The sequence below is a fragment of the Corapipo altera genome, unplaced genomic scaffold (genome assembly GCF_003945725.1).
Source record: "Corapipo altera isolate COAL_440 unplaced genomic scaffold, ASM394572v1 343, whole genome shotgun sequence".
In the NCBI taxonomy this organism is placed as follows: Eukaryota; Metazoa; Chordata; class Aves; order Passeriformes; family Pipridae; genus Corapipo; species Corapipo altera.
This window is the reverse complement of record NW_020884913.1, coordinates 1,312,958-1,325,576: the sequence shown is the minus strand read 5'-3', so window position 1 is coordinate 1,325,576 and position 12,619 is coordinate 1,312,958.

The window sequence follows — 12,619 nt, the reverse complement described above, 5'->3', positions numbered from 1 at the left end:
AGTGTGCAATCGCATGTGCGTGTGCATGAGTGTGCAATCGCATGTGCCTGTGCATGAGTGTGCAGTCGCGTGTGCGTGTGCAGTCGCCTGTGCGGGTGCATGTGAGTGTGCGGGTGCATGTGAGTGTGCGGGTGCATGTGAGTGTGCGGGTGCACGCGTGTTTGCACGCCCGCGTGTCCCGGGGGTGCAGCTCCCGGTGCAGCTCCCGCCGCATTTCCTGCTCCCTTGCGCCGCAGCAGCCCCGCGCTGGCTCCAGCCGGGATCCGCTCCCCGGGATTACCGAGCCCTGGCCGCCTTTGGCACGGCCGGGACGCAGGGAAAGGGGGTGTTGGAGGAGCAGCTGCAGCCGCGCTCGGTGCGGGGTTAAAGCAAACTTTGAGACAAGTCCGCGGAGGAGATGAAAGGTGAAACTGGAGTGGAGTTACCAGGAATTAAATATATACCTATGTTTCCATGGGAAAGTATTGTTCTCGTGCCAGGGCTGAGATCATTTTCCACCCATTCCTCTCTTCCCCCCCCCCCCCCCCCTTTTAATATTTGGTAACTTTTGGTCAGAGGCAGCAGCGGGGGTTTGTCACACCAGGACGCTCGGAGCGTGCAAAAAGGCAGGAATGGAGCATTTGGGAGGTGCAGAAAGGCAGGAATTGGGGATCCGGGAGCTGCAGAAAGGCAGGAATGGAGCGTTTAGGAGCTGCAGGAACGGAGCGTTTAGGAGCTGCAGAAGGGCAGAAGTTGAGAATTTAGAACTTGCAAAAAGGCTGGAAATTGAGAGCTTAGGAGATGCAAAAGGGCAGGAATTGGGCATTTGGGAGCTGCAGAAAGGCAGGAATGGAACGTTGAGAGCTGCAGGAACGGAGCGTTTTGGAGCTGCAGGAACGGAACGTTTAGGAGCTGCAGAGGGGCACAAGTTGAGAATGCAAAAAGAAGTTGAGATGCAAAAGGGCCAGAAATTGGGGAATTTGGAAGCTGCAGAAACGGAGCATTGAGCAGCTGCACAAAGGGCAGGAATTGGGGCATTTGGGAGGTGCAGAAGGGCAGAAGTTGAAAATTTGAGAGCTGCAGGAATCGAGCCACTTGGAGGCTGCAAAAGGGCAGAAATGGAGCATTTGGGAGCTGCAGGAGGGCAGAAAGGGGCCCGGCCCCCCGGAGGCAGCGGGAGGGAGGTTTGGGAAGGGGACAGCGGTGATTTATTTTTGCCGGCGTGGTGGCGAGCGCTCGCTCTTCGCGTTTAACTCGGTGGTTATTCCGGAGCGGCTCTGCCTTGTGTCCTGCAAGGGAGGGGGGAGGAGGTGGAGAATTTAATATTGCAAAAATGCTGTGGGAATGCAACAGCCCCTGCAAGAGCAGGCGGAGAGGTTTAAGGAGGAGTTGCTCCGGCCATTCATTGTGAAAATAGATGCCCATATGTCAGCGAGCAGCCACCCAGATGCAGCTTTTGGAGCCTTTTAAATGCTTGGATTGGATGTTGCAGCTTGGCTCTCCCTGCATCCTGCAGCCCTCGCACATATTTGGGATTGGGGAGGGTGAGAGGCAGCACATGGCCCGGTGGGAGCAGGTCCCAGACTGGGTTTTGGGGCTGCCTCTTGTTGTATTTATTTATTTATTTATTTATTTTTTAATAAGCCATCTGTGAAGTCAGTGGCCTCTCCCAGTAATCCTTGCAGGGAGGACATGGGGAAGGAGGTGCTTGCACAGCTCTTGCCACACAGTTTTCCTTTGTAAGAAAAATGTAAAGTTGTTGTATAATTTATTCCTAATTTGGTTTTGCTGCAGTCATCTTTTCCAGCCAAGCAGGGAATTGTAAAAGTTTCCGACAGAAAGAGCCAAGGAAGTTTGATAATGCAGGGTTGGACCTGGTGATACCCACAGCACTCTACCCCTGGCTGGGGGGTCCCTGGGAGACCCTCAGAGGGGCAGGGGGGGGGCAGCTGCTGCCTGGGGGTCCCCAAAAAAGCCTCAGGGTGGGAAAACTTAAATGTGTGCAGAGCTGGTGACAGGCAGGGACCTGTGCTGGTGGCCCTGCAGCCCACCCTCCCCAGGGGCTGCTCAGCCTCCGTGCTCCCCAGCCCTGTCCTTCCCCGTCCTCCTCTGCACCAGGGAAAAGGGAAAACAGGAGTAGCCAACCCACAAAACACGATCCCAATGAATGGCATCATTCTTGAGTCCCTTTTCCGTCCGTCCCGCGCTCTGCAATCCCAGTGTCTGAGCTGGAATTCCTTACACGGATAACTTTTCCAAGTTCAGCTGTTCAGGCCGAGGTTCTGCTCGGGAAGGGGTTTCAGCTCCAGGGCTTTGCACCAGAGGTGTCGTTCTTTGGGATGAATTAAGGGAGGCATAATCTGCGTTTCGGGATCAGCTTTCATGTGCTGCACAGGAGGTTCCTCGTCAGCTCTCTAAAATACAGCCCAGAGCCCCAGCCAGCTGCTGAACCCTCTCCCTGCTTTGAATCCTTTCCAGAGTTGTTCTGAGAATTTGCCAGAGATTAATGTTTTTTTGGTTTTTTTTTTGATGCAGCTTGTCAGGGGAACATGTGAGCAGGAGGGTTGTTCCTGCACGAGGCTTATTCCCTGCAAGGAATCTCACCTAGTTCAGGGGGACCCTACCTGTGCCACCTGAGCAAGCAGAGCTGATCTGCCTCCTGCACAACCACAGCATGGGCTGCAAAGGTCAAAACTCCCCCTGCAATTCAGAAGCAACAGTTTTATTCGGGGCCTTTCCATGGTAGGAATGAGCAGATGCCTCCAGCATTGTGCTCGTAGTTCTCAGCCACGTTACCTGGACCCTGATGGGCTCTCCAAGAGTCCATCAAAATATAAAATACAGGTCAAATCTGCCTTTCACCCCATGCTCGTTCCTGCCTTCATTCCCTAAGTTGCAAAATGATATTTTTCTTTTGTTGGATGGAGCAATCCATAGCAAAATTCCCTGGGCACAGCAGCTCCCTGCAGCCTGTTCCTCACCTTCAGAGGTGAGCCCATTCCAGACAAGTGGGACTTGATGCTGATGGGAGCTCAGGAGAAGTTGAATCGCTGCCCAAACAGGGCCCATTTAGCTGTCATGACTAATAGGATATGATTTCGGAAGAGGGGGAAAACAAAAGCAGAAGTCCATATAAATGACAAGCTAAGCACAGTTTGGGGCTGTAAATCTGAACTCTGGTGGCAGCAGATGTATCCAAGAGTCTCCCAAATTCCTTGTGACGGGGGGAATCACTCCCTGGAGAATCCCACACTGGAGAAGCCACCTGCAAATATGCAGATTTCTCCGCTGGAAGAAGAAAAGGGGAGGGGCAGCAGTTCCCATTAGACACTGATTCAGAAATAGTACATGGAAAGGAGCGATGCTCAAGCTAAATATTGCTGCCCGTTGATCTTCGACTTTGTGGTTTCAAATGCAGTCTTCTGTGCTTGAGCTGCAAAGGGAAGACTGAGATTATGAGCAGCACGTCCCACGTGATGCTGGCTGAGTGTGTACCCTCTGGACTTTGACCACAGGCCCTGCACCTATTCAAAATATTACAGTTTTATGTGAAACACTCTTTTTTTTTTTTTCCCCCCCCCCCCCTCTACCCCCTAGCTAGAAGTCTCAGTGGAGCAGATGTAGAGGCTAAATGGTGGTAGTTGTTGTTTTTTTAAATCCTAGGTAGGTGGCAGGTTGTTGCTGGTGTAAGATTAACCCGTGAGCAGCTCCTGTGGGTTGTGCAATGTGCATTTTGCCTCGTCAGCACCACCTCAGCTTCTCCCCACTCACACACTCACTCCCATGACACAGGACCTGGCAAGGGCACAGGGAGCATGGTCAGCCAGGTGCAAGCCTAGCAAAGCCTGGACTAGCAGCAAACAGCCGATTTCAGTTGGAGTTGTTGATTTATTTTTAATTTTTTATTTTTTTTTTAAGGATACCCTGTTGAATTAGCTTCACCCTGTTGCGTGTGCTGCTTGCTCTGCTGCAGGGATGGGAGTGCCTGTGGACCTGCTTTGGGTTGAGAGGGGGCAAATGTTTATAAAGAGGTTTAAAAGCCTCGTGCAATGCCAGGCTGGAGGAATTAACCAGCAGGGGAAGAGGGAAAACCAGCTGGTTGGGGTAGAGAGTTTTTGGCTGGAGATGATGTTTGGCATAAACCAAATCACTGCTGTGCCCGGGGAGCTGAGACACCTGGCTGGGCCCCTGCACTCGCTGTGTTTTGCTGCCTGCACCCCTGCAGAGCCCTAAGGAAGCGTTTTTAGGGTGCCCTGTCCTCTGTCCTGACATGTCACGACAGCAGCAACGTGCTGGTCAGGGCAGCACCTCCCCAGTGCTTGGCAGGGACAGCACACAAGCATTGAAAAGCTTAAACTGTAGAAGCAATTATAGCAATAAAAGTGATAAGTTGCAGGGAAAAAGGAGCAAAGAGCTGTTTTCTCCTCGCTGCCACACCAAGTGCTGCTGCTTTGTTACCTCAGTCACCAAAGACTCCGGGGTTCCTTCGGGGTGAGTTCCCTCCTGTGACACACACACAAGCTGCTAAGGTGAAGCAAATGATGCTCAATTAAAACCACAGGAGTAATTTAGGGAGATGAGACACCTCATTCCTCCCAGAGCACTGGCATTACTGGAACACAGGTTTGCAAGTTCTGGGTCCTGTAGTTGCAAATACACAAGGTGACTGAAAAGTTGCCTTTTTTCCCCCAAACAGTACCTGTGTTTGTTGTCACTTGTCTGTTTTCTCTTGCTGAAAAGAGCTGTAGCAACACCTATAGAAGCCTCTGAGAAAAGGATTGAAAACCAACACACCTGAGAAAAGCTCTGATCCCTTTTTTAAGTTGGAAGAAAGAAGAACAGTATGGGAGTTCTGCTAGCACAGGAGTGGGGATGGCCTTGCAGCCCTCTGCAAATGCACCTGGAGGACCACAGCCCGGTCCTGGTCAGGATTCCCAACCCTTCCCCGTGGGGTTCCATGCCTTCACCCCATGAACTTGCATTCCTGATGCTCAGCCTGCCCACAGGGCTGCTCCTGCTCCAGCTCCAAAGGCAAAGCTCTGCACTTCACGTGCTGGGCAGGTCCCAGCTTTCATGGCAGCAGGTGGCACAGGTAATTTTGGGTAAGAATGACTCACCTGAGCACACAGGTGTCCCTTGCTGCATTCACTCCTGTTTTGGGGGACTATTTTGAGGTGCATTGGAGTTGGCAGCTTGGCCACCAGCAGCATTATTGTGTGGAGTGTTGAGTCAGTCTCCAGTGCCTGGATAAATTGCAGGACTGTTGTTTTAATTTTAGACATGAACGGAGCTATAATTAAAAAAAAAAATCTGTTTCATTACCTGTAGAGTTACTTAACTCCCTTCCTTAGGGCCTGTCTGGGAATAGTTTAAGGGATTAGCATTATCAGCTAGAGCAGTGTTAGCAGGAAGGCAGATCCAGGAGCCTGGAGCTGTGCCATGACAGATATTATGATCTGTGGTGGCAAAGTGGTGAAGGCCATTCAGTGCAATTTCCATTATCTGCTCGTTGCGCAAAAACTTGGGGCTTTTTCTGCTTTTGTTTTCCAAATCCACAACATTCTGCACTTTGACAAGTGTGAATGGAAGAGTGTCCTCTGCTCAGTAACCCTGGCTCAGTAAAAAGCAATTTGCAGAGGGGAAGTCTCGAGACTGTTGCTTGTAGGGCTTTCTTTCGCCTCAGAGCCAGAATTAAACCTATCCTTCAAACCTCACTCTTTTCAGGCAGGAATTCCAAACACCCCGTTGATGTTTCAGAGGGTTCTTCCCACCATGAAAGTCTCTGGAGTGCTAAAGCACTTCTGAGTCACCTTTCCTTTGGAGATGGTGCAGACAAGGTGCAGAACATCCTTTGTGGAAGCTCCCAGAAGCCACTCGTGCGTCCTGGTCTGCTGGTGTGGCTGAACATCCCTCTGGATTTGCTATCCCAAAGTCAGGCAGGAGCCTGAATTTGTGCAGGCATAGTCAGAGCAGCATCTGATGGCACCAGGAGAGGGTTTTGGGGCAGGAGCTGCTCTGGGTACTCCCAGTTGCTGTAGGAGCAGCGGCAGTGGCTTTTTTTGGGGTGCAAAAACCTGAGTGCTGCAAACAGCCTCTGCAGCTGAGGTTGGGTTTCATATTTGTAAGAGAAAAAGGCATTTTTTTTTCCCCCTTATTTGATCAGGAAAAGTTCACAGAGCAAAGCTGATCCAGTTTCTTGCCGTTGCTGTTTTGTTAGCCTACTTAGCCTGCAATTTTATAATCAAGGCTGGATTTTCTCAGCCTGCACCCGGGCAAGATCAAAAATCATTAGGGGAACTTGAAGCCCGAGCAGCATCCACTTTTACTGCATTCAGATGGAAACAGTGGGGGGAAAAAAAAAGGAAAGAAAAAACCAGCAGAAGTTGCAGATGAGATGCCAAAGATAAGGCAGCAATAGCAAATCAGTGCAGGAGTCAACACTTCACTGTGTCTGCAATAAGAGGCCTCTAATGAAGGCTGAATCAGCACGGACTTGGGAGCTGCTTTTGAAGGAGAATCTTTTTCTAAACAAAAATATGTAATTATACTCAGTGAAACATGCTTATCAGTGCCAAATGGCCTCAGAGCATCCTCTGGCTGCTCTGTGGAAGTCCCAGGCATCGTGTTTTTGTGCCTGTGTTCATCCTGCAGTGGGGTCTGATCCTGAAGTTCCTCTCTGTTTTCAGCAGGGCTTATTTGACACTCAAGGAACAAGTTATAAAAATTACAGCTTCACTCCACGTTATCATTTATCTTATGAATGTTTATTGCTTCTCCAGTTCAAGGTCAGATATAGAAAAGGACTCAAAAGTCTTTTCTTGTTCTTACAGCTCCAAAGTGATGGAAGTCCCCATCTGACAAAGACAGACCTTCCCAGAGAACTGGCACCAAAAAGGAAGGAGGGAGAGGGAGGATTTTAAAGGCAAACCCAGCATTCATTACTGACTTTATAGAGTAGGTTTAGATTAGATGTTAGGAAGAAATCCTTCCCTGAGAGGGTGGTGAGGCCCTGGCACAGGTTGCCCAGAGAAGCTGTGGCTGCCCCTGGATCTCTGGCAGTGTCCAAGGCCAAGTTGGATGGGGCTTGGAGCAACCTGGGCTAGTGGAAGGTGTCCCTACCCATGGCAGGGGGTTGGAATGAGATGAGCTTTCGGGTCCCTTCCAACCCAAACCATTCCAGTGATGCTTTCCCTGGATTTGCTCCATTCTGTTTGCTCTCATCACCTCCCCTGTGCAGGAGCCCCAGTCAGAGCCCGCTGGATTCACAGGCTGACTCAAGTACCTGCAGGCAGGAGGTGAAGGATTCACTTAAGAACCAGGGAACACGAGATGAGAGGGCCCTTCTGGCACCAGCTCTTTGTGGAGGGTTTGTGCAGCACCTCACAGGGCCCTGGGCACCGGCTCCTTCTTCCAGGGCACTTCTCCAGTGCTGGCAGCTGGCCCCCACTCAGAGACACACTTCCCAGCTTTGGTTTCAGCACAGCTCTTTTTCCTGGGGCTGCTTTAATTGCCTGCAATTAGGGTCTGCAGTGCTGCAAAAGTATGAAGAAATAAAACCCAGTTTGGCTTTGTGAGTGCTGGGGTTGATTTCTACTCTCAAGCAGCTGATGCTGTGGCCTTTTAGAAGGGAGGTGTCAGCCTGGGACCGTGGGGTTTGTGCTCGTGGCTGCCCAGGGTTAAAGTACAAATATGGGATATTTATTGTAGTTTTATTCAAGGAGTGAACACCTGGAGGAGCTGAGAACAGCCATCCTCTTCTGCCAGTTGGGTGAAGGAAAAGACAGGGACTTTTACACGCTGTCATCAAACCCCCTTTGGGCTAAGCTACATCTTAAGTAGATTTGTTTAAGCACTGAGCCTCAGCACTTGGCAAAAGTGCCTCAGGCAGAAGCACAAGCCACAGCACAGGGCTCTGGCAGCCCTGAGAGGCCCTGAAGGTGCAGTGGGCCACCCCAGCCCCTGCAGAACAAGGTCAGGGTCTGGCCAGCTGGGACTCTGCTGTTGGTGAGGTGCAAACTCAGGTCTGGCTGGGATTTCCAAACTCCTTCCACGTTTGGGAGGTAGCAACAGGGCAGGGAAGCTGCTGTAGTTAAATGTGAATAGCACTGAAGTTTGGGCTGTGGAGCTGTAGATGTGTCTTGCTGTCTCCTCTTGCAGGTTTGCTTCTCTGAACAGAGAGATGCTGGTTAATGCAGAACTCCCTCCCAAGCAGACCTTGGTACTTAACTCTGTTAATTAAATGCTTTCCAAAACCACAAGATTGACCTTCACTGCATGCCCACAGATTTTTCTCTCATTTAACAAGCAGAGGGTTGTCAGAGTAGCCTATTAAAGCAGAAGAAAGGCAATGCTCTAATACTGTTGGGTTTTGACCTGTTCCAAAGCATTTTTCTGCTTTTTAACTCTTAAGAGATGAAAACCACAATCCTCTAACAACCTACCAGGAGAAACCAGGCTGGAGACAGGAAGTGCTTGGCTGAAACATGGCACAAAGTCTGATAAAATAATGAATATACGTAAAATTGAAGTTTATTCAGATATCTATACAATAAGCCAGGACAGCCATTATTATATAGACAGGTCCTTGTGTAACCAGAGAGCTGTGCTGTGTGGCATAGGTTTGTCCTTTGGGAGATACCCTCTGGAAAAAAATACAGGCAGTTAACACAGACTCTGACTTCCTTACCTTTCCCAAGGACACCAGCAATTTGCTCATTGCTAATAAAACTTGGAACATCTCTACGGAAAAAAACTTGAATTCCTGCCAAGGAATCAGTTCCACAAATTGACTGAAACACCAGGTTGGTGCAGTGCATGGAAGGACATCCCACACCAGCCCCCCGACAGCGTTGGAACTGGAGGGGGAGAGCCCAAAATAGCCCCTGGCAGCTGGGGAGGGCAGCACAGGAGCTGCATTCAGGGATGATCAGTAGTAAGTTGCTTTTCTGGAGGCAGGAAGGGCTGAATTGGCAGCATTTGGCAGAGAGAAGGACCCCAGGGCTTGCACCTCTGCAGGTCTTTGTGGGGTGGCTGCAGGGGAATGTGCCCTGGCAGCCACCTGAGCTGGGCAGCACCACAGGCTGCCTCTGGCACCCCCTCAGCCTCATTCATGCCATTGGGCAGCTTCCTTTGGATCTAAGCAGGCCCATTCTTTTTTCTCCTATTTTTTTTCTTCCCCTCAAAAAACATTTGGTACTTCCCCCGCAAGAAATCAGAAGCTTTATGTCTGATAAGGGGCTGGAACAGCTTCCTGCACTAGGAGAGCATTCCTCCTCTGGCTCTTCCTGCAGCCAGACCAGAACAATGCCAGCACTTCCAGTGTCATCAGCCCTTCACTTCACCTCTGAGCACACTCCTTGAGGGCCCATCCTGTGCAGCATCTCCCCAGCCAGCACCTCCTGCAAAGGGGGGGGCTCCTTTCCCGGCAGCTTCTTTGAAAAAGGCAGGAGCAATCCTGAGGTTCAGTTGGAGCAGCTGTACCCAAGCAGGGCCCTGTTTTGGATGAGTAGGGGCTGAAGAATTGGGTTTTTTTCTTTCCCCTTAAAGGAAAAGCTAAGTAGGATTTTTTTTCGTGTTTTCATCTTGAAGCTCCATGTGCACATGCTGAACTTGGAGCATCCAAGCCCTCGTGCAGGAGTCAGTGGGACTGAATGTGCTTGGTTGGGGCTGAGCACACACATAAGAATTTATGAGGTTGGGATGTATTTTGTCCTGGTTGCTAAGTGGGATGGACATTATGGATTTGTGTCCGTGATTTATGCTATCCTGCTGCTCTTGGTTGCTTTTTTTCCCCCCCCTCATTTCTGCTCTTCTTTTTTCCCATTTCTGCTTATCTGCTCTTGCACACAGAAAGCCAGATCATTTTTGGGAGTATGTGTGTGTGTGTGTAAGTGCAGTGACAGTCTCAAAACTCGCACGGGGAGTTCTGTGAAGGCTTTGACAGAAAGGCTTATAAAGAGAGGTTTGTGTTTTCAGCTCCTCATTTAGAAAGCTGGGTGGAGAGATGTGACCTGACGGGCTTTGATCCACGTGGACATATGGGGAGAGAAAAAAATGTGCCCAGTTGTGTCAGGGACACTTTATTAGGGAAAAAAGGAGAAGTCTTGCCTGGTGCCACAGTGCTGTGCTGTAATGGATTTCTTCAGTGTGTTTTCCAAGTTGAGATAAAATGGCATGATGAAAACTGGGGAAAGGCTTTTGTTCTTTCCATACTGCTTGCTCTGTATGTGACACACAAGCAAGTGTGTGCTCTCCAGCCTGGAGAAGAGGAGACTGAGGGGACACCTTATAGAATTCTGGAGCTTCTTCTTGAGGAGCAGTGGAGGGGCAGGCACTGATCCCTGTTCTGTGTGACCAGTGACAGGACCCGAGGGAATGGCTGGAGCTGTGTCAGGGCAGAGTCAGGTTGGATCTCAGGGAAAGGTTCTTTCCCCAGAGGGTGGTGGGGCACTGACCAGGCTCCCCAGGGCAGTGGGCACAGCCCCAAGGGTACCAGAACTCCAGGAGCATTTGGGCAATGGTGGGATTGTTGGGGTGTCCCGTGCAGGGTTTGAACTGATGTTCCTCATGGATCCCTTCCAGCTCAGGATATTCCGTGATTCTCAGCAGGTGTCTGGCAGGTCATGCTCTCTGACCTCGGGCTACAATGGGTTTGAACTTTAAAGAGCTTCCCTGGAAGCCACATCCACCTTCACCTGCACAGCTCCTGGAGCCTCCCTGCCTGTGCCAGCCTGCCCTGCTGAGGTGTTTGCAGGCCCAGGCTCTGTCCGTGGTGGGACAGACTCGCTGCTTCTGGTGGAGCAGCTCCTTGTGCCAGTGGTTTCCTGGAGCTGTTTTTGCTGACAGAGCAATAAACAGGAGGGCAGTTATTCCCTGGAGCCTCCTGTCCTGCCCTGGTGTTGGGGCAGTGCCCAGAGCTGCAGAACTGGAGCCTTGGGTGGCTTGGAGGGGACACGGGTTTGGCTTTCCTGCAGTTCCCTTGGCTTCTCCCTGTGAATAGTGCTCCTGTATGTTTTTAAAGTAGGACCTACAGGTTGGCTGGAGGCATTGCCAGCAGAGGGAGCAGGAGTTAGTTCCTCCCCTCTGCACTGTCCAGAACTACGAAATACCATCTTTAATAATTTAGATATACAAATAAGCAAATAAGCTCTTAAATTATTAAAGAACAGCTGACTAACAGGGTAGCAAAAAGTCAGGGTGGTCAAAACCATATTGAAAAATTAAGCACAGTGTTTGGCTGAACCTTTACCAGAATTCCCCATGACAAAATGTCAGGCAAGGAAGCAGATCCTCTCCTTCCATGGCAGCGCTGCTGGTGCTGTGACATTCCTCTAATGCAGGAAAACCTCTGGGTGAGGTTGCCACCCAATTTCTGACCTGCACGTGGATTAACATAGTCCTCCTGCTCCCCAGGGACTTCTGCAGAAGGTGAGGATGGTCACTGAAGGAATGGCTTGTGGCACATTCCTGTATTTCCATGGATATTCCCATTTGGCTGTAAATATTATTGATGCTTCATAACTCGCAGAATGACCAAATCAATGAGCTCTTTTCTCTCTTTGGAACATAACGTGCTCATTTAGACTGAAGGTGGCTTTCCTCATGAGCAGAAAATGATAACCCCAGGTTTTATATGCAGAGCAGCTGCAGTAGATGTCTGACAGAGGTGTAGTTGTAATGTGCAGATTTGCAATATGCTGAACAAATTCAATCTGTGCTTGGTAAAGTGAGACTCCTGTGGCTGCCTGGAGCACCTGGTAACAGCAATAAAATGGTGCCTTGGATTGCCCCGTGCTACCAGCTGGATTTTATTCCATGCTGCTGTGAGGGTGGTAACACCAGGACAGGTACCCCACAGGGAAGGTGTTCAGTGGGTGAAGGCATCTCCGTGGAGAAATGGGGCTGCTCTAACTTGTGGGGAGCAGGAGCTGGGGGACGAATCTCTGTGCTTGCTTCTCTGGGGACGGTGACACCCCAAAGGGGCTGTTGGCTGAGCTCCCCAGGGGAGTCCTCCCTGCTCCATCACACCCTCCAGCTTTAGCAAAGTCCTGCTTTTCCAGCCTCCTGACTCATTTTGGCAGAACAAGCCTCAGCTCCTGCCCACATGGCTTTGCCAGTGGGTGCTACAAGGGCACAGGAGGGGGATGATGGGGAGCCACCAGTGTCCGTGTGTGGGTTGTCCCTTTTGGGACTGGAAAAGGGGCTGAAGGTGGCAGGTGCCCAGACGTGCTGCAGCTCTTGCAAAGGCTAAGCCAGCAGTCTGGCACAGCCTTTACACTCAAGATCTCTCTCAGCCTGGCACTTAGGACAGGCTTAACGGGGAGCCTGAGCTCCTGCTGAGCACCTGCTTACATCTGAGCACCAACAAGACCCAGGAGCTTTCCTGGTTGGAGCTGCAGGGCTGCGAGTGCAGCACAGCAGAGAGTGGAAATGTCACCTTCCTTTTCCAAAGCAATTTGCATTTCCCGTGCTGGCAGCACATCCGACAGCTCCAAGAGGCCCTGGCTCTGCCAGGACAGCAGCCCCTCCTCTCCTGGGCACCCCTCAGGGCTGGGCAGCTGGGGGAGATGCAGGAGCTGATTTGGTTTTTCAGGGGAGGTGAAGCTCTGCTTCCCTAAAAACACTTTGCAGGATCCCCTGG